At 47.4% G+C, this 25,176-nt stretch overlaps 1 long non-coding RNA gene across 1 annotated transcript in view; it reads left to right on the forward strand.

The window, feature by feature from the left end:
* Positions 1–2,351: 2,351 nt before the first annotated feature.
* Positions 2,352–25,176, forward strand: part of LOC308584263 — a 29,656-nt gene continuing 6,831 nt past the window's right edge. The window contains exons 1-2 of the long non-coding RNA XR_014006718.1: positions 2,352–2,577; positions 3,344–3,534. This is a non-coding gene — a long non-coding RNA (uncharacterized lncRNA). The remainder of the gene's footprint in view (positions 2,578–3,343; positions 3,535–25,176) is intronic.

The raw sequence follows: 25,176 nt of genomic DNA on the forward strand, positions 1-25,176 counted from the left end.
TTTCCCCAGCCACTCTGGGCGGCTTCCAACAAAGTATTAAAATACAGTGTTCTTCTCTTTGACATCTGATGGGAGGGCGTTCCACAGGGCGGGCGCCACTACCGAGAAGGCCCTCTGCCTGGTTCCCTGTAGCTTCACTTCTTGCAATGAGGGAACCAGCAGAAGGCCCTCGGTGCTGGACCTCAGTGTCCGGGCAGAACGATGGGGGTGGAGACGCTCCTTTAGGTATGCTGGACTGAGTATATATGAAGAAGAAGAAGAAGAGTTTGGATTTGATATCCCGCCTTTCACTCCCCTTAAGGAGTCTCAAAGCGGCTAACATTCTCCTTTCCCTTCCTCCCCCACAACAAACACTCTGTGAGGTGAGTGGGGCTGAGAGACTTCAGAGAAGTGTGACTGGCCCAAGGTCACCCAGCAGCTGCATGTGGAGGAGCGGAGATGTGAACCCGGTTCCCCAGATTACGAGACTACTGCTCTTAACCACTACACCACACTGGCTCTCTGACAATGTGTATGGAATTTTGTGCCATTTTTATTTTTATTTTAAGGGGGTGGAAACTGCAAACTGACTGAGCAAGCTGAACTCAATATTGGAAAAATGTGAAAGTGATTGAAATTGGAATGAATAGATTGGGCCATCCCTGTTCCCAGCCTTTGTACTTGACTTCCTCTCGACCAGAACTTCCAGGGACTGAGGTGTTCAGACCTGCATGTAAGGCACCTACTCTGCCACTAATCTAGGGCCCTCCCCTCCTAGATCTTCTGCATTTAGGATTAGGTTGCTGATGGGAATGGATTCCCTGACATCTCTCCGACAGGATAATGTAGTGTGTGGCACGGCCTCCTTGCCGAGGAACTAATTGAATGTCTTTCCAGCTCCTCAGCTTTCCATGGCCAAATTATGGCTCACCTTATCACTTACAAAATGATTAACAAACTAAAGATTTATTACTGTACTCACGCCGCTTTACAACTTGGAATGAATGTTTGTGCCATGTTCCGGAAACCTTATTATCTTATTTATTGCTGGTACCTCATAAATACTACCCATTAATCTTCTTCTGAACTGTCAGGTGACAGTTAGCTCTTTTCTCACATGCCCCATCCCCATCTCAGTTTGTGTCGCTGTAATTAGGTACCAGGAACAGCTGATAATGGAAACAGAAATGCCATTAATTGTAGGATTATTTTCTTCCTGCCAGACATCCGGTCATGGCAGGTTAGGTAACTTTATCACCTTTCAGCTCCAGTTAAAATCAATAAAATAGCTGTAGCCGTCAGACTGCAAGCATTGCATATTGATATGTCACAAGCTTCTTATTAATGCATACATGTGCAAATGCATTACTGCTTCCGATCACGAATGAGGGGGAAAATAATTTTTTCTTACTGATAGCAGGTTATTTGACTTTCTACGTGTATCACATCATGGCGTGGGGATCTATAATAACCTTCCATTCCTTGTAACCTGTAATCAGGAGTGGGCATTGGTAATACCTTGGATCCTGAACGCCTTGTGACTTGAACATTTTGGCTCCTGAACGCCCCAAACCCAGAAGTGAGTGTTCCAGTCTGCAAACGTTCTTTGGAAGCTGAACATCCAACACAGCTTCTGCAGCTTTTGACCTAGTGCAGGAAGCTCCTGCAGCCAATCATAAGCCGTGCCTTGGTTGTCAAATGTTTTTGGAAGTCGAACAGACTGTTGGGATCTCTGCTCGGCCAAGCTGATAAAGCTCATTTTCCTCCGGCCGAGTCCTTCAGAATCGCCTCCTGACGTGATTAACAACCTGAGCCTTTGATGAGGCCTCAGGCACATTCCCATCCAGCAGAGAATCAAAGCAGCACACGGAAGTGATGAGATTTGTGGCTACATGGCTAAAGAGTTTTATTTCTCGCTACGCAGACAGCAAAGAAAAATACGTCCTCTCTCTATGAAAGAAGAGAGCAACTGAACAACAAAGGAACAAAGGAACAGGAAACCAGTACAGTGGTGCCTCGCAAGACGAAATTAATCCGTTCCGCGAGTCTCTTCCTCTAGCGGTTTTTTCGTCTTGCGAAGCAACCCTATTGGCGGCTTAGCGGATTAGCGCTATTAGCGGTTTAGCGGCTATTAAAGGCTTAGCGGCTATTAAAGGCTGAGTGGATTAGCGGCTAAAAGGCTATTAGCGGATTAGCGGCTTAGAAAAAAGGGGGGAGCGAAAAAAATCGGAACACTTGCAAGACGTTTTCGTCTTGCAAAGCAAGCCCATAGGGAAAATCGTCTTGCGAAGCAGCTCAAAAACGGAAAACCCTTTCGTCTAGCGGGTTTTCCGTCTTGCGAGGCATTCGTCTTGCGGGGCACCACTGTACGTCACATCCGTCTCTGTGAGACTTCCAACAGTATGGAATGTGTGGAATGTAAACAGAGTCTTGTGACTCCAAAGCACTGCTCAGCGGCAAACAGAAACTAACACGGACTTCCGGAATGGATTCTGTTTGACAATCAAGGTACGACTGTGTGGTGCCCTGTGAGAGGCCAAAATTTGACACAATCCCCACCACCATCACCCAACGCTTACTCTGCCTTCCCAAAACCAGGTAAGCGAGGCACTGGGGGTTGGGAAGGAGGTAGGAGGGATCCGTCAGGGTCCCCAAAGCTGGGGAAATGCAAAACAAGTGATTGCTCGTTTTTGAGAAGGAGGTGGGAAGGCATGCTCTCAGCTCAGGGAAACTGGTCACACTGCCCCACTCCCCCTTTGCTGTGTGGTGGTGCTAGAAAAATATATCATGCAGGACACAGAATGAGGAAAGCATAGTTTGGGGAGGTGGAGCAAGCACCGAACTATCCTTAGCCTCACTCTTTAAGCATGCCTGCATGGGAATGGCAGAGAGTTTACTCAGTGTGTGACACTACAAAGCCCATGGTGCAAAATTAAATTCCCTGGATATGATAGACACACACTCTTCTTCTCAGATGCTTCCCCTTCCACGACCCACCCCCTTGCATATTGTTCACCCAAGCAGCAAAAAACAACAGTGAGGAATATAGGACTGGGGTGAAGTGATGGGCAGGACTTGGAGGACGGACTCAGGGATTGGGGAGATTAACCCCTAATAAAACATAGAGCTGTGCAAAGCCCCCACTTTGGTTTGGACCCCAAGTCAGATCAGGTCTGGCTCATCCTGAGTCAGATAAGGCCAGATCCAAGGTACCAAATTGGGCCCTGAACCAGATCTAGGTGTGGATGTGCACAGACTCACTTTATGACCTCCAAGTCCCCTTCCTATGCTATGATTTTATGAAAACAGAATCACTCATCCTAAGGATTTTCACCCCCAGGTTTCTGTTATTTTCCCCATGTAGGTCCTAAAACCTTGAAAACTCAGGTCAGATGAGGTGAACTGGCAAGTCCTGTCCCAGATTAGCTACCTCACAACTAAACTAGGCTAAGAAAGAAAAAAATCCGCAAGTTTCCTTGCTGTGAATTGAGAGCTACTGAAGAACTCCAAACAAGATCATTTGTGTGTGGAACAAAGGCTGCATTTAGTACCAAGGTACAGTAGCACAAAAGAGTTAATGCCAGAACTTCAGAAAGCCTATTATGAATCTGTGAAATGTCACAACTCCTTTGCAGTCTGCGAAACACTTTATTTCCTTTTCCTTCTAAAACATCATTATGCTTCAGTAGGCATCGCAGAGTTGAAAGTAATGGAATGAGATCAACATCGCTGTTCTTTTCAGCTAGCGCCGCTTTTTCCCTCTGAGAAATTAATCAGGGTGTGTGTGTGTGTTTTAATACAGGATTTCTTTAAATACAGCACATTTTATATTTGGCGTTATGTCCTCATTGCAGATGGACTGGCAATATTGTGCCTGGGTCTTAAATAATGGAATGGGAGCAGAACTAGTGTTACTTCGAGAATGTAATGCCTCTGAACCTTCTCTTTGACCATGGGCCAGAGATTCTTTAGTTATGATTCCTCCATTGCAGGATGTTGGGCCGGATGATTCTTGAGATCCCTTCCAATTCTACAGTTCTGTAATTCTTTGCCAGTACACCATTACCAAGGCCCTGCTGATGATAGCACAAACACCATGGCATTGATAGCTAAATAACACTTGTAGTGGGATAAAAACCCATAATCCCAGTTCAAACCACAGGTGATAGAATTGAATTTCCTGATAAATGGCCGTTCAGTTGACAACGAAGCTTATCCCCATTTGCAAGGTATTACTTGTATTTTCATAAACACAATTGCCACACAAGCATAAATACTATTCTTCATCTCTCTTGTTTATGAAGCTACGTCATGCAGCATGTGACCACAAAGGGCAATAAAAAATGAGAGAGCCATGCAATGGGTGGTGCTTGACTTTTACCAATAATGCACACTTGTATGCACAGCTCTGCACTTATGCAGAGAGCTCCTGCAGGTTAATGGAAATAAGGCAGAAGAGCAATGCCAGTGAATCATTTTGGAAGATGAGTGGGTGAACCATCTCTCAGTGTTGTGACCAACAGGATTAGGTCCTGCAATAATGTTGCCTGCGTAGATTTACGGGGCTAGAGCAGGGATCCGGGTTTGCTGGAGGTTCTGGTCCCTGTGTTTGTGGATCTGTTTTGTGAGCTGCTGCTGGTTTCTGATTGGGAGGCTGTCTGTAAGCAATGGCAGACCTGTCACCAGCGTGGTGGGGCTTTGCCACTCACCTGACCTCCATATAGCTGAGTCACAACAGGACAGGGAAGAAGAGGGATGCAATGGTGAGGCCGGTGCGGTGCAAACAAACCAGCGGCGTCAATCTGGAGCTCCTGCTGTTGTGTTTGCACCTTACTCGTTTATTTAATTTTTCAATCAAATGTGTATACTAGTCTTCAATAAGAGATCCCAGGGCAGCTCACAGAATAAAATACAAGATAAAAAAACCAGCAAATAATTAAACCAAAACAACAAAACAATATCCTCTCCCTTTCCCACAGATACATTTAAAAGGCTATTGGATATTAATCAGACAAAGGCCAGGTTGAAGAGGAACGTTTTTGCCTGGCACCTAAAAATATATAATGAATATAGAATAATATATGATGAAGGCACCAGGCAAACCTCCCTGGGGAGTCCGTTCCACTGTCAGACATCTCTTACTGCCAGAAAGTTCTTCCTGATGTTGAGTCGGAATCTCTTTTCTTGTAAATTGAAGCCATTGGATAAGGTCCTACACTCTGGAGCAAGAGAAAACGAGCTTGCTCCATCTTCCATAAGACAGCCCTTGAGATATTTGAAGGTGGCTATCATATCTCCTCTGAGTCTCCTCTTTTCCAGGCTAAACATACCCATCTCTGTCAACCATTCCTCCTAAAGCTTGGTTTTCAGACCCTTGATCATCTTGGTTGCCCTCCTCTGCACTCGCTCCAGATTGTCAATGACTAGCAGGTGGTTAGGGTTTGCAGGAATGGACCCGGAAGGTTGGGTTGAGGGATGTGGTGGGTCAGATTATGCTCACAGCCCGAAGGTTTCCGCCCCTGCTGGAGATCATTGGTGCTGTATTTGTCAACCACCTAGGTAAATAAAAAGTTTGGAAGCAACTTGGAAGCAACAGCCTTTAGTTTCAAAACGACAGTCCTCAGTGGTGATGTTCTCCTCTGAGATGCTTGCCCCAAACAGGCATGAGGGCAAGAGTTCAGCAACACTTGCAAACTTTGAGTAGCCAATATGGGATTATTTCTTTGAAGCTGGACTCTGCCAGGTCTGATGTTAATTACCAAAGGCAGAGGAGGTCAGCAAAGGCATTGACACCTATCTGGAGGTGATGATGCTTAATCATCACCACTTACTGAACACTTGAATTGGGCTGCCGGTTGAAGGCGGTTTCTTGGAGACAATAGGTATGTCAGACCTCCTTGGGACACTTTTTGCTGTTTCCTAGAATGTGATTACATTCGCCTCGCTTTGGGAGAATCTTGAGGTCAGTTTTAATTTAGAGATAACTACTGGATCAAAAACCATAGCCAAAAAAGCTGTTCTATTTCACTTAGCCTCACAGAATGAAAATGTCTAGAGTTACCCTGAGGGGTATTACGCCATCTTAAACTCTGGGCTCCAGATGTTTTCTGGACCCCAATATTGACAATATCAGAAGTTCCAAAATGTGTTGACCCTTTGCCTAGGAAGGGATTTGTGTGATGTAGCTAGCAGCCACTAATGGTTGGGTTCTATGCAACATCCAGAAGCAATGAGAATTGGAAAAATAAGATGTTCCCAGGATCTATTTCCCACTTTATCAACACCATTTCCAACCAAGCAAGCTTGCTTCTCAGTGATCACAAAGACCTTTGCGTGGACAGGCGGAGTCCCCCAAACCCTGGGTGGAATAACGACTCAAGACAACGTGCTATGGGATTAAAATTGGCCACAACTTTATTATGTTTCAGATGTGAGTAGACCTTGGCTCAAGCAATGGGCGTTTATCCCTCCCAGTCCCCCGCCGGGGATCTGGGGAACATCAGGGTTATCCAGTGTGTTGGGGGAATGAGCTGGCTCTGGAGAACATATGTTCAAGCAGAGAGAGACCACCCCCGTTACGCTGCCGTCACAGGGGAGAGCAATGACGAACTCTAGGTGTACGGCCAATGCCTCCCCTCAAACAACCCCTTTAATGGGGAACCCTGGTTTCGCCACAGGAAAGAGGGGGGCGTGGGTCACTGCTGCACGCCCCCCCCCATTCAGGGAAGATAGACTAAAGGATTCCGTCCAAGGCCTGATACCGCCAAAGTTGTGACGTTTTGCTATGGGAAAAGCAAACCTGCCAATGCAGGGGAATTCCTTTCCGGCCCTTCAACAGTGACCCTGACATAGCAGCGCCCGCATACCGGTGAAGAAAAGGTTAACCTGCAAAAGAAGTCTTAACTGAGGGTGGGTAGGGTGGGAGAAGCTCTGGAGCCAACTGACGTTTCCCAGGTAAGATCCTCCCCCTATTGTGTGGGCAGGTAGTCCCTCCCCCTACCTGGCCTGATCACCTTGGCAATGCCTCCCCAGGCGGGATTGGGCAACTGACTGAGGTAGGTAGAGACCTCCAGGTATCCCACCTGGGGAGAGGCGAAGCCAAGCCTGTGCTAATGGAGCCGCATAGGGTCCAGGGGCTGCGCGCGACCACGCAAAGGGTGCCCTCATTTAATGTGGGGAGCGGTCATTATTGCTTTCATTCTCTGCTTTCATCGGTATATTTAAAAGAAAGTGCTGAACCTGCTGTCTCTACACTCGTTTTTTTCATTGCCAAAAAGCTAGCCTGTCATGAATCTGATAGAGGCCCTTCTGCTATGCAGAATAGATCAATCATGGCTTCATCAGGGAAAGCGTTTATTTTTGGAACAAAGGAAGGATAACAAATTGAATCAGAAACTCATCATACTGGAGCCATTGACACTTGTTGTCAGCATGTAACTTTTACTAAACATGGGAGAGGCTGGGGACAGTTTCATCTGCTCTAAAATCCAGACTGGAACCATGGTGGTAGTGTTTCCAGAGTGAATCCAGAACCTGCTGCTTTTTAGCAAGTTCTAGTCCAGGTCCAGAAATAAAGGAATGCCTTCTGTGAAGGGAGGGCGCTTGAGAAGGAAAGCAAGGTTGGGGAAGGGCCTACCCAAACCTATATCTTCCTTGGAGGCCCTGTTCTATGTACCACCACCAAGAGAAGAGAAGTGAGTGGCTACCAAGATGGGCAGTGGCACCCCAGTTATGAAACAGCCTCCCCAAAGAGACTCACCCAGTGCCTTGTTTGTGGTCATATTGGCATCATATTATTGTTCACCCATTTTTTTTCTTTTAAATCTAGCCTGTTTTATGCAATTTCACTTTTAATTTGTATACCACCTTCCTATATTACTACACACAAGGCAGTTTACAAGCGGAAAAACCAATGAAATGTTCTCCTTTTATTTTTTGGTGATCTTAATTGTTATGTATTATATTCTCATGTTGTTTTGCTTGTAAATGTTCTTATGAATATTTTGCATTATTCTAAACTGTTTGTGTGTGTGTGTGTGTGTGTGTGTGTGTGTGTGTGTATACACAGCTTGTTAAATAAATAAATAAGGAAGGAAGGAAGGAAGCCACCCTGGGAATATTCACTGAAGGCCAGCTATGTATTATATGTTCATTTAAAAAGAAGAAGAGTGGAGCCTATCAATAACGTCCCCCAATAATGTCTCCACCCCCCTCACTGAATCAGAGGACTCAGGGTTGGTCGCTGGTAATATCCTAAACATTCATTTTATTACTGAGCTACAAAGATCATGATCTCGACTTGATATCTTTTGAAACTCCTTCCTTCCCCATCTTTGGGCTGCAAAGAAAAATAGACATGTAAAAAATTAAAGGGGAAGGAGAGAAGAGAGAGCCAATGTAGTATAGTGGACTGTTGTAACGAGAAACCGAGGTTGGGGGGAGAGCCACCACCTCAACGTGGACCACCTTAAGCTTGCTGGAGGAAAGGTGACGGGCTAAATAAATAAATATTTAATTTTTTTAATAAATTTTTTATTAAAGTTTCCATAATTTTTATAACAGCAAAAACAAAACAAGACAATACAATAAACACAACAAACAAAAAAACAGGTACAATTTCAAAATCTTATTTTCTTATAATTTACTTCCCCGACTTCCTCATACTTCCCCTTTCTGTATTCCAATTTCTAATCAATTATTCAGCAAATCCTTCCCTTATTTTAACTTGAATTTAGTCTTACTTATTCTCCTAAGCTTATCCGTTACTGCTAGTTACTGCTTATTTTCTGATCCAGCATCATTTTAACATTCATTAATTTTGCAATACTTCTTTAAATAGTCCTTAAATTTTTTCCAATCTTCTTCCGCTGTTTCTCTTCCCTGGTTTCGGATTCTGCTCGTCATTTCTGCCAAACCCATGTAGTCAATCACCTTCATCTGCCATTCTTCCAAGGTGGGTAGATCTTGTGTCTTCCAGTACTTTGCGATGAGTATTCTTGCTGCTGTTGTAGCATACATAAAAAAAGTTTTATCCTTATTTAACACCCCCTGGTCGACAATACCCAAGAGAAAGGCCTCTGGTTTCTTCGGGAAGGTATATTTAAATACCTTTTTCAGTTCATTATATATCATTTCCCCAAAAGCCTTAATCTTTGGGCATGTCCACCAAAGGTGAAAAAAAGTGCCTTCATTTTCTTTACATTTCCAACACTTATTGTCCGGCAAATGATAATTTTTTGCAAGCTTGACTGGGGTCATGTACCACCTGTAAATCATTTTCATAATATTTTCTCTTAAGGCATTACATGCCGTAAATTTCATCCCGGTGGTCCACAACTTTTCCCAGTCAGCAAACATGATATTATGACCAATGTCCTGAGCCCACTTAATCATTGCTGATTTAACCGTTTCATCCTGTGTATTCCATTTCAGCAGCAAGTTATACATTTTTGACAAATTTTTAGTACTGGATTCTAACAACTCACTCTCCAATTTTGATTTTTCCACCTGGAAGCCAATTTTCCTGTCCATCTTAAAAAGCTCCATTATTTGATAATAGTGAAACCAGTCTCTCACTCTCCCTTTTAATTTCGGGCTAAATAAATAAATAATCCAGAATAGCGATCAAAACGCTTCTTGAAAAAGTGGACCCAGGCAGAGGCGTAGCAAGGTCAGGTGGTAGCCGGTGCAGAATTTTTTTGGCACACACACCCAACACACATTGACAGCTTGGGGTAGGCGTGGGAGTCACAGGCAGGTGGTGCGCCAAATGTCACCCCCCTCAGCGATGACACCCGGGGCAGTCCACAACCTCCGCAACCCCCTTCCTATGGCTCTGGGCGCAGGAGTGCCCATCGCCCACCCTTGACACACACTCACTCTCTCTCTGTCTCTCTCTCTCATTTCCTGCTTAAAAGAGAACAGTAAGTTCCTAAAGGGACGCAGGTGGCACTGTGGGTTAAACCACAGAGCCTAGGACTTGCCGATCAGAAGGTCGGCAGTTCGAATCCCTGCGACGGGGTGAGCTCCCGTTGCTCGGTCCCTGCTCCAGCCCACCTAGCAGTTCAAAAGCACGTCAAAGTGCAAGTAGATAAATAGGTGTCGCTCTAGTGGGAAGGTAAACGGCATTTCCGTGCGCTGCTCTGATTTGCCAGAAGCAGCTTAGTCATGCTGGCCACATGACCTGGAAGCTGTACGCCGGCTCCCTTGGCCAATAAAGCGAGATGAGCGCCGCAACCCCAGAGTCGGCCATGACTGGACCTAACGGTCTGAGGTCCCTTTACCTTTACCTTTAAGTCCCTAAAATGGCAGCTGTGGGGTTGACAGCCCAAGGATCATTTGGAACAGCAATGGCGCCCAAGCGCTGTCTGTGACAATTCGCTTCAAAATCAAGGCTTTTGTGTTCCTCCAGTGAATAAACAGTGTACCATGTTATTTGGCTATGCCTGAAAGGCTAGTAAGCGCTACAAATCCTTGCAAAGCAATAGTTTTTTCTTCATGCTTGGAGTTCCCACAAGAACTTCAGCCACACTCTATCGAGAAATTGAGTGGTGACACTTTTCAGAAAAGTCCAGTCAAAGCATAGAACCACTAATTATGTATTGTGCCTAATTTGTGCCTTGCAGAAGGTATTATTTTGCTTAACTGAGCAAATGCCTATTCCATTATAACAATTATGGATGTTACATGCCATGTTACATGCTGCTAGCTGTCAAATGCTTGAAAAGCACCAAGAGAGGTTCATTGGTCATCATGCGCTCATCTGCAGCTTGGCCTAGCGCAAGGGTGACCTGCAGGACTGGTGGATTCCAACTCCCATCAACCCCAACCATCATGGCCATCGGTCAGAGATTATAGGAGTTGGAGTCTGCAATCTCTAGAGGGACTACTGTTAAGTTGTGGGTGAACATATCAGATGACACAGTGATTCTTCAAACAGCTCTTGTTTATTCACAGGCCAGAACAGAACCGAACTGACGGGTTCAGCCAGCCTGCTTATATAGAGCTCCACTAGAACGCAACAGTAACCATTTTCTGTAACTATCCAATCACTGAACGTCACTTTCAATCCCTTATTTGCATATGTGGACCTGAGTGAAAACTATCCACAGTATCCCTCCCTGCTGGCCCAGGGTGAGAACTTCAGTACATAACAACCACAATGGCTGCCTCCAGCCTAGTGGGACATTAGTGTCACCAGGCAGCTTACCTGGTCTTGGCATTTGTTGCAACATCCATGATTACACGTGAGGAAATATCTTATGAAAGAGATCTTGCAATAATAATAATAATAATAATAATAATAATAATAATAATAATAATAATAATATATTACTTATATCCTGCCCATCTGGCCAGGCCTCCCCAGCCACTCTGGGAGGCACCCAACAGAATATTAAAAACACAATAAAACATTAAAAACTTCCCTAAACAGGGCTGCCTTCAGATGTCTTCTAAATGTCAGGTACTTGTTTATTTCCTTGACATCTGAAGGGAGGGCGTTCCATAGGGCGGGCGCCACCACTGAGAAGGCCCTCTGCCTGCTTCCCTGTAACCTCACTTCACTTCTCGCAGTGAGGGAACCACCAGAAGGCCCTTGGCGCTTGACCTCAGGGCTGAACAATGGGGATGGAGATGCTCCTTCAGGTACACTGGGTCAAGGCCAGTATGTCACTGCAACCCAGACATTAAAACTCAAAGTGGTCATATAAGTAAAAAATATTCATCAACATTCTGAGAGTGAGGTATATCTCAAATGGTTATTGAGAGAGAGACAAGAGAGATAAGTCCTTTGTAGCGTTAATGAGCATGATTTAAATATCCTGAATAGCTCCAGAAGGGCTGCATTTGAACTTTGAAAGTAACAGTACTGGACAGCATGGTGAGATGGCAATACACACCTGACCTCCCAACAGCTGAGTTGCTATTGGGTAGGGGCATGGCAACAGGGAGGCCCATGCAGTGCTAACACACCAGTACAGCCATTGCAGGGTGCTCCTGGTGGTCTGTTTACACCACACCAACCTCCCTGCCACATTGCCCCTCCCAGTGAATGAGAGAGATGAAAGAGTTACAACTTAATTTGCTAGCATCCATATAGTCCTTGGGATTATATTGGAGCCCCGCCAGCTCCCATCTTAGCCTGTCCATGTATTGTTGTTGTCTACTAATCGTCTTCTTAGTTTGCCTGCTACCATCAGAAGAAAACTCACAGCATCCCTCCAGGAAATTCTATATTGCAGGTCACATGTTACGTTCGTTAACATGATTGCGAACACAATAGAAGCCTTCCCTCTAAACTAGGGCTGCCATACACCTGGAGTTCCTTGGACATTACCAGGATTTCAAAGGTGTAATTGACGTCTGGGGAAAAATTCAGAAATGTGGTGCTTTGTCCTGGATTTTAGGCAAGTCAATCGAAAAATCACGCTTTTCCTGGCGTTTTTGCAACCCTACTCTAAGCCTCAGGAAAAATGCAATGAATATCAAATTTAGCTTCTATTTGACTTCAATAGGTGATGCTATAATAATTTTCTGATAAAATTCACCCTCCTTCTTTAGCAGCACCCCAAGGCCCATTATAATCAGTGGGGGTCCTTTTTCACTCCTGAGTTGAAGCTGCTTTGGTCTTAATGTTATTGTTTTCGTCTTTCTGTGAGCATTTAATTGTACAAGATGTATTTCTGCATTAGCCAAGGTAATTCACATTGCTTTCCTTTCTTTTCTTTTTAAATGGCTTTCACACAGAGGCAAACTTGGGATGGGAGGGCAAGAGAACAATATAATAAACAAGCAAAATTTTATGCCTGTAGCCTTTTCCTGAAGCCCTCTCATGTCTGCTAATTATGAAAACCAGTCTCTCTCACACTTTTGCACCTAATTCTGCCTGGTTACTTGGACTCGGTCAGATTAGAATGTTGGGTTTGGGACATCACCTTCAGCTGCCATGGCAACGCTTGGGTTGCCACCTGAGGATTCCACAGCTTCATGAAGGAGGAGACTAAAAGGAAGGAACCCCTTCAGAACAGGTTGTTGCTGTTTTTTTAAAAAAAGTGATTATTACTCAATTATTAAAATTGATGGTCATTTTCTTTCACCATTTCATGTGTTGCTTACATCCTGCTCTTCCTTCCTGGGCAGCCAGCAACATAAACAGAAATTCAATTAATACAAAATATCAGACTAAAAATCAATGCAACAAAAACTCATATCAAAATATGGTATTCAAAAGCCAAATGCAGATTGAAACAGTGTCAGCAATACAGCGCACCTGGTTAAATCTGTAAGAATTAATTCAGAAACATGGCACTTTGAGAATTTGAAGAAATCGGAGACATTGTATGTAGCAAGCAACAAATAAATGTAACATTTTAAAGGGGGGAGGGGTCTCCTTCTAACTTTGATGCTTCTACCCCATATCCCCATTTTTCCAAACATATAGGAAAGACCAGTCACATGTGCCTTTCTCTCCCAATCAGAACCCTGCTGAAAGAGTAGATGCTAATCAGGTGGGAGATTCAGGAAATCTGCCCCACTCATGTGGTTGGAATATTTACAGTCACTTACCAGGAGTATGGGATTCCACCACAAGGATGTATGGATCCCCTACTGCAGGCGACATAAGAAAAGGGGAGTTCTTAAGTTTCACAGTCAGCTCCAATGTATCCCACTATGATCTACCCTAGGGATGGAGAATCTGTGTGAACCTCCAGATTGCTAGACTCCAACTCCCATTGGCCCCAGCCAGCATGGCCAATGATTAGGGATGGATAGTAGTTATTAAGGCAGCAACATCTGGAGGACCAGAGATGGTCCCCATCCATGGTCTATACTGACTGGCAGAAACTCTCCAAATTTTCAGATAGCAGTCGTTTCCAGCACCACTTGGAGATGCCCAGAATTGAATCAGAACTTTTTGCATGGGAAGAATATGCTCCAATAATGCACAAATATTCCCTGTGCAATTCTAAAAATGCTATAGAATCATAGAATTGGAAGGGACCCTGAGGATCATCTAGTCCAACCCTGTGCACTGCAGGAATATGCAGCTGTCCCATACAGGGATTGAACTTGCAACCTTAGCATTATCAGCACCATGCTCTAACCAACTGAGCTAGCCAGGCTGACTAATCAAAAGTGATTCTTATTGAGGCCAATGGGACTTACTCCCAGGTCAGTGAGTGCTTAGGATCATACTTTACAGCCTATCCTATCCTATGTATGCCAACTTGGAAGAATCATAGAATCATAGAATCACAGAGTTGGAAGAGACCACAAGGGCCATCGAGTCCAACCCCCTGCCAAGCAGGAAACACCATCAGAGCACTCCTGACATATGGTTGTCAAGCCTCTGCTTAAAGACCTCCAAAGTAGGAGACTCCACCACACTCCTTGGCAGCAAATTCCACTGTCAAACAGCTCTTACTGTCAGGAAGTTCCTCCTAATGTTTAGGTGGAATCTTCTTTCTTGTAGTTTGGATCCATTGCTCCGTGTCCGCTTCTCTGGAGCAGCAGAAAACAACCTTTCTCCCTCCTCTTTGTGACATCCTTTTAGATATTTGAACATGGCTATCATATCACCCCTTAACCTCCTCTTCTCCAGGCTAAACATGCCCAGCTCCCTTAGCCGTTCCTCATAAGGCATCGTTTCCAGGCCTTTGACCATTTTGGCTGCCCTCCTCTGGACACGTTCCAGTTTGTCAGTGTCCTTCTTGAACTGTGGTGCCCAGAACTGGACACAGTACTCCAGGTGAGGTCTGACCAGAGCAGAATACAGTGGCACTATTACTTCCCTTGATCTAGATGCTATACTCCTATTGATGCAGCCCAGAATTGCATTGGCTTTTTTAGCTGCCGCGTCACACTGTTGGCTCATGTCAAGTTTGTGGTCAACCAAGACTCCTAGATCCTTTTCACATGTACTGCTCTCAAACCAGGTGTCCCCCATCTTGTATTTGTGCCTCTCATTTTTTTTGCCCAAGTGCAATACTTTACATTTCTCCCTGTTAAAATTCATCTTGTTTGTTTTTGCCCAGTTCTCTAATCTGTCAAGGTCGTTTTGAAGTGTGATCCTGTCCTCTGGGGTGTTAGCCACCCCTCCCAGTTTGGTGTCATCTGCAAATTTGATCAGGATGCCCTTGAGTCCATCATCCAAGTCGTTGATAAAGATGTTGAATAAGACCGGGCCCAAGACAGAACCCTGTGGCACCCCACTAGTCACTCTTCTCCAGGATGAAGAGGAACCATTGATGAGCACCCTTTGGGTTCGGTCAGTCAGCCAGTTACAAATCCACTGAGTGGTAGCATAGTCAAGACCGCATTTTACCAGCTTCTTTACAAGAATATCATGGGGCACCTTGTCAAATGCCTTGCTGAAATCAAGGTAGGCTACATCCACTGCGTTCCCTTCATCTACCAGGCTTGTAATTCTGTCAAAAAACGAGATCAGGTTAGTCTGACATGACTTATTTTTCAGAAATCCATGCTGACTATTGGTGATCACAGCATTCCTTTCTAGGTGCTCACAGACTGTTAGCTTAATGATCTGCTCCAGAATCTTCCCTGGTATTGATGTCAGACTGACTGGGCGGTAATTATTTGGGTCCTCTCTTTCCCCCTTTTTGAAAATAGGGACAACATTGGCCCTCCTCCAGTCTGCCGGGACTTCTCCTGTTCTCCAGGAATTCTCAAAGATGACTGCCAGTGGTTCTGAGATCACATCTGCCAGTTCTTTTAATACTCTTGGATGCAGTTCTTGGATGAAATTGCATCCAGTGGGGCTAGCAAGTAGATAAGAAGAAGGGACTCTGTCTAATATTGTGTTAGCCCATTGGTCCATCTAGCTCAATATTGTGCATAAAGTGTGGCAGCAGCTCTCCAGGGTTTGGGGCAGGGAATATTCCCAACCCTACCTGAAGATTGAATGAGGGACCTTCTATATGTTAGCAGATGCATTACTGCTGAGCTGCAGCCCTTCCCAACATAAGTGTGTTTTCTGTATGCATTTCCTTGGGATTAGGCCTGGGGTTCGCTTCAGAATAGACATTGATTGCCTTCAATGCCAAATCTGACACTTTTACCCTCTTTCCTTTCCAACACCCTTCAGTCGAATAGCATCCATCACTGGAGATAACAGGGGATGAGAAATTAAGAGACCATAAATCATTTTGTTATAAATACCAGTCTGCAAAAAATGGCACTTTTCGCAAGGAAGCAGACCTAAGAACATTAAGAAGAGTCTGCTAAAGTAGACCAGTGGTCCATTTAATACAGCGTCCTCCTCTCATGTGGCTAGCCAGATGCCTGTGGAAAGCCTTCAAGCAGGACATGCAGAGTGCAGCAGCACTCTCCCTTCCTGTGCCTTCCTGTAGCAACTGGTATTCAGAGGCATTGTGTCTCTCACAGCGGAGGTAGAACATAGCCATTGTGACCAGTAGCTGTTGGCTAAAGGTAAAGGGACCCCTGACCCTTAGGTCCAGTCGCAGACGACTCTGGAGTTGCGGTGCTCATCTCGCTTTATTGGCCGAGGGAGCCAGTGTACAGCTTCCCGGTCATGTGGCCAGCATGACTAAGCCGCTTCTGGCGAACCAGAGCAGCACACGGAAACGCCGTTTACCTTCCCACCGGAGTGGTACCTATTTATCTACTTTCACTTTGACGTGCTTTTGAACTGCTAGGTTGGCAGGAGCAGAGACCGAGGAATGGGAGCTCACCCCGTCGGAGGGATTCGAACCGCCGACCTTCTGATCGGCAAGCCTTAGGCTCTGTGGTTCAGACCACAGCGCCACCTGTGTCCCTAGCCCTTATTTCCACTTGCCCATCCCCGCCTTTCTTTTCAGCTCTACCACATGCCAGTGGCATTATTTGGAAAACCTGAAGCAAAATGAAGCTGGCCTGAAGGCAGAGGCAAAGTTAGGAGGGCATATTTCAGAAGGCCATCCTTGAAACCAATTTTACGAACCAGCTCCCTCAGAGCAGAGCACAGCTGGGATGCTGCACCATTTTGCATACAAAGGAGCCTCTCGTTCTCTGCGTGAACTATCGCACATCTCTTAATAAAAAGGGGAAAGAAAATTGCTCTTCGCTGGCCATGATGAGCCCTTGGATGCATAACAACTCCTTTAGCAACTACGATATTGCTAGACACAAATCCTGCCATATTATTAAGCAGTTCTAAGCACCCGAACAATGTAATGGTTCCTTCGAGACATATTATATAACACAAGGTAAAACATTATGGAAAATTGTCTTTAATTTATTCATAGTTTGGGGAATCAGAAGGGAGCACTGAGGAAGTGGAGGGAACCGATACAGATTATGCGGAAGAGCTGCACACTATGTCAAAGGACGCCTTATTTGCTCACCGTGATGCCTGCTCCATATGTCAAGACATTAGTGGGAAATAGGTAGCAGGAAGGAGCCGTAGCTCATTGGAGGAGAACTTGCTTTGCATGCATAAGAGCATAAGGAGAGCCCTGCTGGACCAGACCAAAGAACCCTTAAATCCAGCATCCTGAGACCAGCCAATCAGATGGCTTCAGAAAGCCCACAAGCAGGCCATACAGGTGTTAGCCCTTTCCCACTGGTGCTCCCTAGCAAGTGGTATTCCTAGGCATGCCGCCCGTGAACCTGGAGATGGGGTGTCTCAGGTTCAGTCCTCACATCCATCACAAGTCAACAACAAAAGCTAATGCTATACAAGGCTGCATCAACAGAAGTACAGTGTCCAGATCAAGGGAAGTAATAGTACCACTCTATTCTGCCTTGGTCAGACCACACCTGGAGGACTGTGTCCAATTCTGGATGCCACAGTTTAAGAAGGTTGTTGACAAGCTGGAGCATGGGCAACAAAAATGATCAAGGGTTTGAGGTGGAAGCCTTATGAGGAACGGTTGAAGGAGTTGGGTATGTTTAGCCTGGAAAAGAGGAGACTCAGAGGAGATATGATAGCCAACTTCAAATATCTCAAGGGCTGTCTTATGGAAGATGGAACAAACTTGTTTTCTCCTGCTCTGGATGGAAGGACCTGAACCAATGGATTCAAGTTACAAGAAAGGGGGTTCCAGCTAAACATCAATTAAACTTTCTAAGGGTAAAAGCCGTACAACAGCGGAACAGTCTGCCTCATGAGGTTGTGGATTCTCCTTTCTTGGAGGTTATTAGCAGAGGTTGAGTGGCCATCTGTCATGGATGTTTTAGCTGAGATTCTTGCACTGCAAGCAGTTGGGCTAGATGACCCTTGCGGTCCATCCCAACTCTACAATTCCATGATTCTGTTATTCTTAGTGGTCCTGCCAAACCTCTCTCCAAACTGCTTGCTTATAACTTCCCAGCCATCTTCAAAACGTCTGTTCAACTGGGTCAAGGTTTACTGACACGTGCATGTAGAACATGCAATCTGTGCCCAATCCTTGCAGCCGTAAGGTATTTTATTATTCAAATTGGAACAGTGATGGCTACGAGATATTCTCACAAATGTACTGCTCACAGGATGACAGATTTCAAAAAATGCAAAAGAACGATATTTCCTATCTTTTCCCTTCCTGACATGTTAATTGACATGCCAGATAATGAAGTCATCAGATTATAATAATTTGGGGGGAAATCTATTATTGACTCATCGTGCTGCATACTTTATATGATTTGCCTATGCTAATTACTTGTACAGATCCTGAAGCTAAAATAATAATAATAATGATTCAGTTTTGTTTTATTTTTAACAAGGGACTGTCCCTGTTTGCTCTGCTTACCAACCACCCTGCTATTTTCCCACATTAACCTCCTAGAACTTCACCTTTCCACCCCATGCAACTACTGATCTTGCTTTTCACCTTCTCAACCCCATTTCTGAAGCCACTTCTCTCTTCTATTCTGCAGTCTTGCTTTACATCCTTGTTTTCACCTTCACCCCATGTCCATCCCTTCTCCCCCTTCTTTTGTGCAAACCCCCCATGCACACAAACCAGCCCCAAAGTAACCTCCTGCATCTTCCTCTTCCCTCCACCACAGCAACTACAAAGCATGTTCATAGAATCATAGAATCATAGAGTTGGAAGAGACCACAAGGGCCATCGAGTCCAACCCCCTGCCAAGCAGGAAACACCATCAGAGCACTCCTGACATATGGTTGTCAAGCCTCTGCTTAAAGACCTCCAAAGTAGGAGACTCCACCACACTCCTTGGCAGCAAATTCCACTGTCAAACAGCTCTTACTGTCAGGAAGTTCTTCCTAATGTTTAGGTGGAATCTTCTTTCTTGTAGTTTGGATCCATTGCTCCGTGTCCGCTTCTCTGGAGCAGCAGAAAACAACCTTTCTCCCTCCTCTATGTGACATCCTTTTATATATTTGAACATGGCTATCATATCACCCCTTAACCTCCTCTTCTCCAGGCTAAACATGCCCAGCTCCCTTAGCCGTTCCTCGTAAGGCATCGTTTCCAGGCCTTTGACCATTTTGGTTGCCCTCCTCTGGACACGTTCCAGTTTGTCAGTGTCCTTCTTGAATTGTGGTGCCCAGAACTGGACACAGTACTCCAGGTGAGGTCTGACCAGAGCAGAATACAGTGGCACTATTACTTCCCTTGATCTAGATGCTATACTCCTATTGATGCAGCCCAGGATTGCATTGGCTTTTTTAGCTGCCGCGTCACACTGTTGGCTCATGTCAAGTTTGTGGTCAACCAAGACTCCTAGATCCTTTTCACATGTACTGCTCTCAAGCCAGGTGTCACCCATCTTGTATTTGTGCCTCTCATTTTTTTTGCCCAAGTGCAATACTTTACATTTCTCCCTGTTAAAATTCATTTTGTTTGTTTTTGCCCAGTTCTCTAATCTGTCAAGGTCGTTTTGAAGTGTGATCCTGTCCTCTGGGGTGTTAGCCACCCCTCCCAGTTTGGTGTCATCTGCAAATTTGATCAGGATGCCCTTGAGTCCATCATCCAAGTCGTTGATAAAGATGTTCTCCTTCATGGAGAGCACGTGTTGCGGTGGGGTCTGCTGAGCCACCCCTCTGTTACCAGGCAGGGTCTCTAAAGATGGCCTGGGGCAGTGATTGGTTCACTGGGTTGCTGGGGTAAAAGTTATGTTGCAATTTTGGTGGGAGCGGTAAAATGTTTAAATACTCTGCACGCAGCCTGGAGCTTTCTCTTTGCTGCGTGCAACGGATCACCCGCCCACTCGCCCTTGAGTAAGGGGTTGTTGCATTGACCTTGCTATGCCTGTCATGGGGTCGTCTGCCGTTGGGGCAGGGGCCTGGTAGGAATTTTGTCCATCTGGCTGATTGGCTGGGCCATTTGGTTTTTGCCTACTGCGTAGCAAATCGTCACAACTTGTAAGGTTGTGGTTAGGCATTGGTTATAAATTGGTGGAGGAGGGGTTAGGATAGGCTGGGCCTGCCCCTCCATGGTTGCTGCGGAAAGGGAATTCCGTTAAAGGAATCCTGGGGCTTGCCATCTTTTCGTCCAATCCCTGGAATGGGACTAGGGCCGGCAAGCCTTCGGGGAGCATGCGGATGAGAGGTGAGGGTCTGTGACTCAGCTCCATTTCTCCCCGACTTGCTTTCCCCCGCACTGTCTTTCAGTGGTGCCCGGAAGTCAGTTCTGTCCCCAGGCGGGGGGACAGATAAGTCTTAACCAATGCCTAAACAACCACTCACGGTTTTGTATTTAAATAAAGTTGTGGCCAAAATTATGCCAAAAACCTTAAACAAAAATTAAGTGTGCGTTGTGAGTTATTTGGGGGGTGGCTTGGGGACCTCGACACGCAAAGCACCCTTTTCACCTTCTGACCAATTCTGAGGTCACCATCCCCTCCTATTCTGCAGACCCTCTCATGAACCTGTGTTCATCTTCAGCCCCATCCCTATGCTTCCTGCTCCCTCGCTTAGGCAACCACCTTTGCACACACACACACACCCCAATTTTCACCATCGTTGCCATTTTTCTTCCTCTCTCCTTGCTTTTTCAGCTTTCACGGGCACACAGATCACCTCCATTTCCATGCCTTACGATACGATACGATAATACAATATTGTCAGAGCTGCTTCAAGATCCTAGCTCACAGAGGATCACGCTAGCCAGCGGTCATTAAGTAAAAGTCTTTATTGAGTTACAGTTTCCATTCTCAAGCTGCTACTTGCAACTCTACTTCTAATGGCTAGATCGGCGAAGCTCCGTCTGAGTCTCCGCCCCTTGTGCACCAACTTAATATCCTAGCCCTGCTCCACCTTTTCCGCCTGACTGTCCTCCTCTGGGTCCCTCTACCCCCCGGGGTTTCTTCCTTCCTGGATTCTTCTGACGCTGACCCGGACCCTCCTGCCTCCTTGCGCCGGGCTTTAGGACCTGGTTCCCTTTCCGGGCTGCTTACTGCGCCGCCTTCCTCTGCATTTGAACTTGGTGCGCGCGCCCAGCCTTCCACTTTCCTCTTAACCGTTTCTTCGCTCCCCGATGGAGGTGTGGCCACTCCTGACTCATGCCCTCCCTCCTGTGGTGAGCTGCCAGCGCTTGCCCCCTGGCTCCCTCCTTCTTCCCTGCTCCCTGGCGGTGACGCTGGTCCCGATTTCCAACTGCTCTCCCCTGAGTCCCCTCTGGCTCTATCTTCCTGGGGTGCCCCCCTAGACTCCCCCCTTGCCCTGGCCACTGGTGCTCCTTTCTGTGAATCCTCTGATTCACTGGAAAGACTAGGAGATCTCGGGTCGTCGTCATCACTCATCTTTTCTTCTGCCTCCTCCCCTTCGCTCTCTGTTTCCTCCCTTGGCCTTGCCTCTGCTCCTAAACCCCTGACATCCATCCCCCCCTCGAAGCCCCCCATTCCCCCCTCCCCTCCTTCCGGTGCTGGAGCTGGGTGCTGCTGTTGCAAAGGGACGAACGTCGGATATCGTTCGCTTCCCGTGGCGGGCCTCCATCTGAAGTCTCTCGGGTCTTCCTCCCTGCTCTCGTCGACGACGGTCACCTCCGCTTCCATCTCTGTGCCGCCGTGCTCGAAACCAGGGTCGTCCCCGAAAACGTCCATGTCCGTTTCTCCCTCACTTCCTCCTGGCGGCGTTGCTCGTCCTGGGCCTTCCAGCCACCTTCTGCGGAACTGCTCCTCTGGTCTATCGTCCCACCAATACGAGGGTTCTGATGCAGATCCCGAGGGTGACCCCTCCGGGGAACGGACGTCTTGTGTCGGGTCCTCTTCCGAGTCGAACCCCCGGAAAGTGCTGGCCGAAAGCGTGGGCGTGAAAAGCCAGTCGTCGAAAAAGTCTGCTGGCATAGGTCTATGTGGGAAGAGGGCATGAAACTCGTCTTTGAGTAGAGGTTCGTCCAAGGCGTAGCCCGGCACCCAGCTGTTCGCACTGGCCGGGGTGCCCTCCTTGGCGAGAAAGTATTCTACCCCCTCTTCCCCCCATCTGGAGTCCAAAATCTCTGTGACTTCGTTGATGCGCTCCTTCTGTGCCACTCCCGCGTGCCCTGTTCTGTCTCTGACCGGACTCGGCGCCGTTCCTGGTTCCTGGAACCTGTGCGGTGCCTTGTAGGGAGTGAGCACCGATCTGTGGAACACCGGATGCATTCTGGAACCCTCCGGAAGTGCCAGTCTGAAAGCTACCGGGTTGACCTGCTCTTCGACTTGGTAGGGCCCCAGTTGTTTATGCCCTAGTTTCTTCTTGGCCAACGACCTGGCCGGCACTGCGTGGGCTGCTAACCAGACCCAGTCTCCCACGTGGAGCTCTTCGCCAACCCTTCTGTGTCTGTCCGCTTGTACCTTGTATGCGTGTTTGGCCAGCTCCAGGTGGCGCCTCAGCTGATCGTGGACTTCCTGCAGCTCCGACGCGAACGCATCTGCCGTCTGCGGCTCCCCCTCCCCCATTCTTTCCAGTCCCGGGAAGGTTCTGGGGTGCCTCCCGTTGTTGGCGAAGAACGGCGTGACCCCCGTGGACACGTGCTTCGTGTTGTTGTAGGCGAACTCGGCAAGCGGCAGGTAATCCACCCACGTCGCAGGCTGTTGATTCGCATAGCATCTCAGGTACTGCTGCATGATGGCATTGACCCGCTCCGCTTGCCCGTTGGTCTGCGGGTGCCTCGCCGACGCCAGGTTGATCTTGACGTTTAGGAAGCCCATCAGCTTCTGCCAGAAATTCGAGATGAACTGCCGCCCGCGGTCGGACAGAATAGACCGTGGCAGACCGTGAACCTTGAACACGTGGTCTATGAACAGTTTGGCGGTTTGCTCCGCCGTGGCCACCTTAGCACACGGAATGAAATGGGCCATCTTGGAAAACAGGTCCACCACCACCAGCACTGCCGTCTTGCCCCTCGAGCTGGGCAGATCCGTGACAAAGTCCAGAGCCACCCTTTCCCAAGGTTCGACCGGAGTTTGCAGCGGTTCCAACAGTCCAGCCGGCGGTCTGTGCACTGGTTTGGCCCTCTGGCAGGTGTCACACCTCGCCACGTAGTCTGCGACCTCCCCTCTCATTCCAGGCCACCAGAAATCCCTGGCTACTAATTCCACCGTCTTCTCCTTGCCAAAGTGCCCGGCCGTGGGCGCGTCGTGCAGCTGCTGCAGCACCTTGGCGCGAAGGTCGTCTCCCGGCACGTAGATGGCCCCTTTACGGATGAGCAATCCATCTCGTAGCTGGAAACCGTCGGCCACAGCCTTGCCCCTTTGCACCTCTGCCATCTTTGCTTGCGCGAAGGAGTCATCCTGCAACGCTCGTCGCACCGCCTCCAGGTGCACGGTGGCCGCGGCGCACGCCCATACTGTTGGTGCGAAGATGTGCATGGCTGCCGCTGGCGTTGCGTCCTCCAGATACTGTGGCTTACGGGAGAGGGCGTCCGCCATGATGTTAGTGTCCCCCGGGACATACTCTATGCGGAAGTCGAAGTTCGCAAAAAACTCAGCCCAGCGTATCTGCCTCTGGTTTAGGAATTGTGCCATGCGCCAGTGCTCCAGATTCTTGTGGTCCGTGCAAACCTGCACCATGTGCTTGGCGCCGATCAGGAAGTGCCTCCACGCTTTGAACGCTGCATGAATGGCCAGCAACTCCCTGTCCCAGATGGTGTAGTTCTGCTCGGACTTGCTGAGCTTCCTGGAGTAAAACGCTCCCGGTCGCCACACCCCCTGCTGGTCCTTTTGCAGCAGGACCGCCCCCACGGCTCTGTCCGAGGCGTCTGTCTCCACCCTCATCGGCCTGCTGGGGTTGACGTGAAGCAGCTGCTCTTCCGACGCGAAGAGACGCTTGAGTGCTTGAAAGGACTGCTCCGCCTCCTCTGTCCAAACGAACTTCTTTTTCTTGGAGCTAAGCGTGTCTGTGATGGCCGCTGTCTGCATAGCGAAGCCCTTGATAAACTTGCGATAGAAGTTCGCAAAGCCGACAAACCTTTGGACCTCTTTCCGGTTGCGTGGGCTCTTCCAGTCCAATACCGCTCGAACCTTGGCGCTGTCCATGGCGAGCCCCTTGTCAGACAACTTGTAGCCCAGAAAATCCACCTCCGTCACGTCGAATTGGCACTTCTCCAGCTTGGCGTAGAGCCTATGTTGCTTTAGTCTGGTCAGCACTTCCTTGACGTGCCTGTCATGCTCCTGCTGCGATTCCGAAAAGATCAGGATGTCATCTAAGAAACAGACGCACGTCTTGTAGAGAAGTCCCGCCAACACGTGATGCATGAAAGCTTGAAAAACGTGGGAGCCATTTTGCAGTCCAAAAGGCATAACTCTGTATTCGTAGGTACCCAGTGGCGTGAACATGGCCGTCTTCCACTCATCTCCCTCCCGCATGCGAATGAGGTTGTACGCCCCTCGCAGGTCTAATTTGGTGAACACTTTTCCCTTCCGCACCTTCGCCAGGAGGTCGTCGATTCGGGGCATGGGGAAGTCCGACGGCTTGGTCACACTGTTTAAAATGCGATAGTCCACGACCAGTCTTTTTTGGGGCGTGTCTCGCTTTTTAACAAAGAATACAGGACTGCCCCCCGCTGCCTTGGACTCTCGGATGAAACCGCGCTCCAAATTATGATCGATGAACTCTTTGAGTTCCTGCAGCTCGTCCTCCGACATGGAATACAGTTTCCCTTTAGGCAGCGCCGCCCCCGGCAGCAGGTCAATTTTGCAGTCATATGGTCTGTGAGGGGGTAGCCTGTCCGCCTCCTTCTCGCAGAAAACTTCCAAAAATTCTGCGTACTTGTGGGGAATCGCTTGCAGCGTGCCTAGCAGCAGCTGTGA

Source organism: Podarcis bocagei (assembly GCF_964188305.1).
Source record: "Podarcis bocagei genome assembly, chromosome: 3".
Lineage (NCBI taxonomy): Eukaryota > Metazoa > Chordata > Lepidosauria > Squamata > Lacertidae > Podarcis > Podarcis bocagei.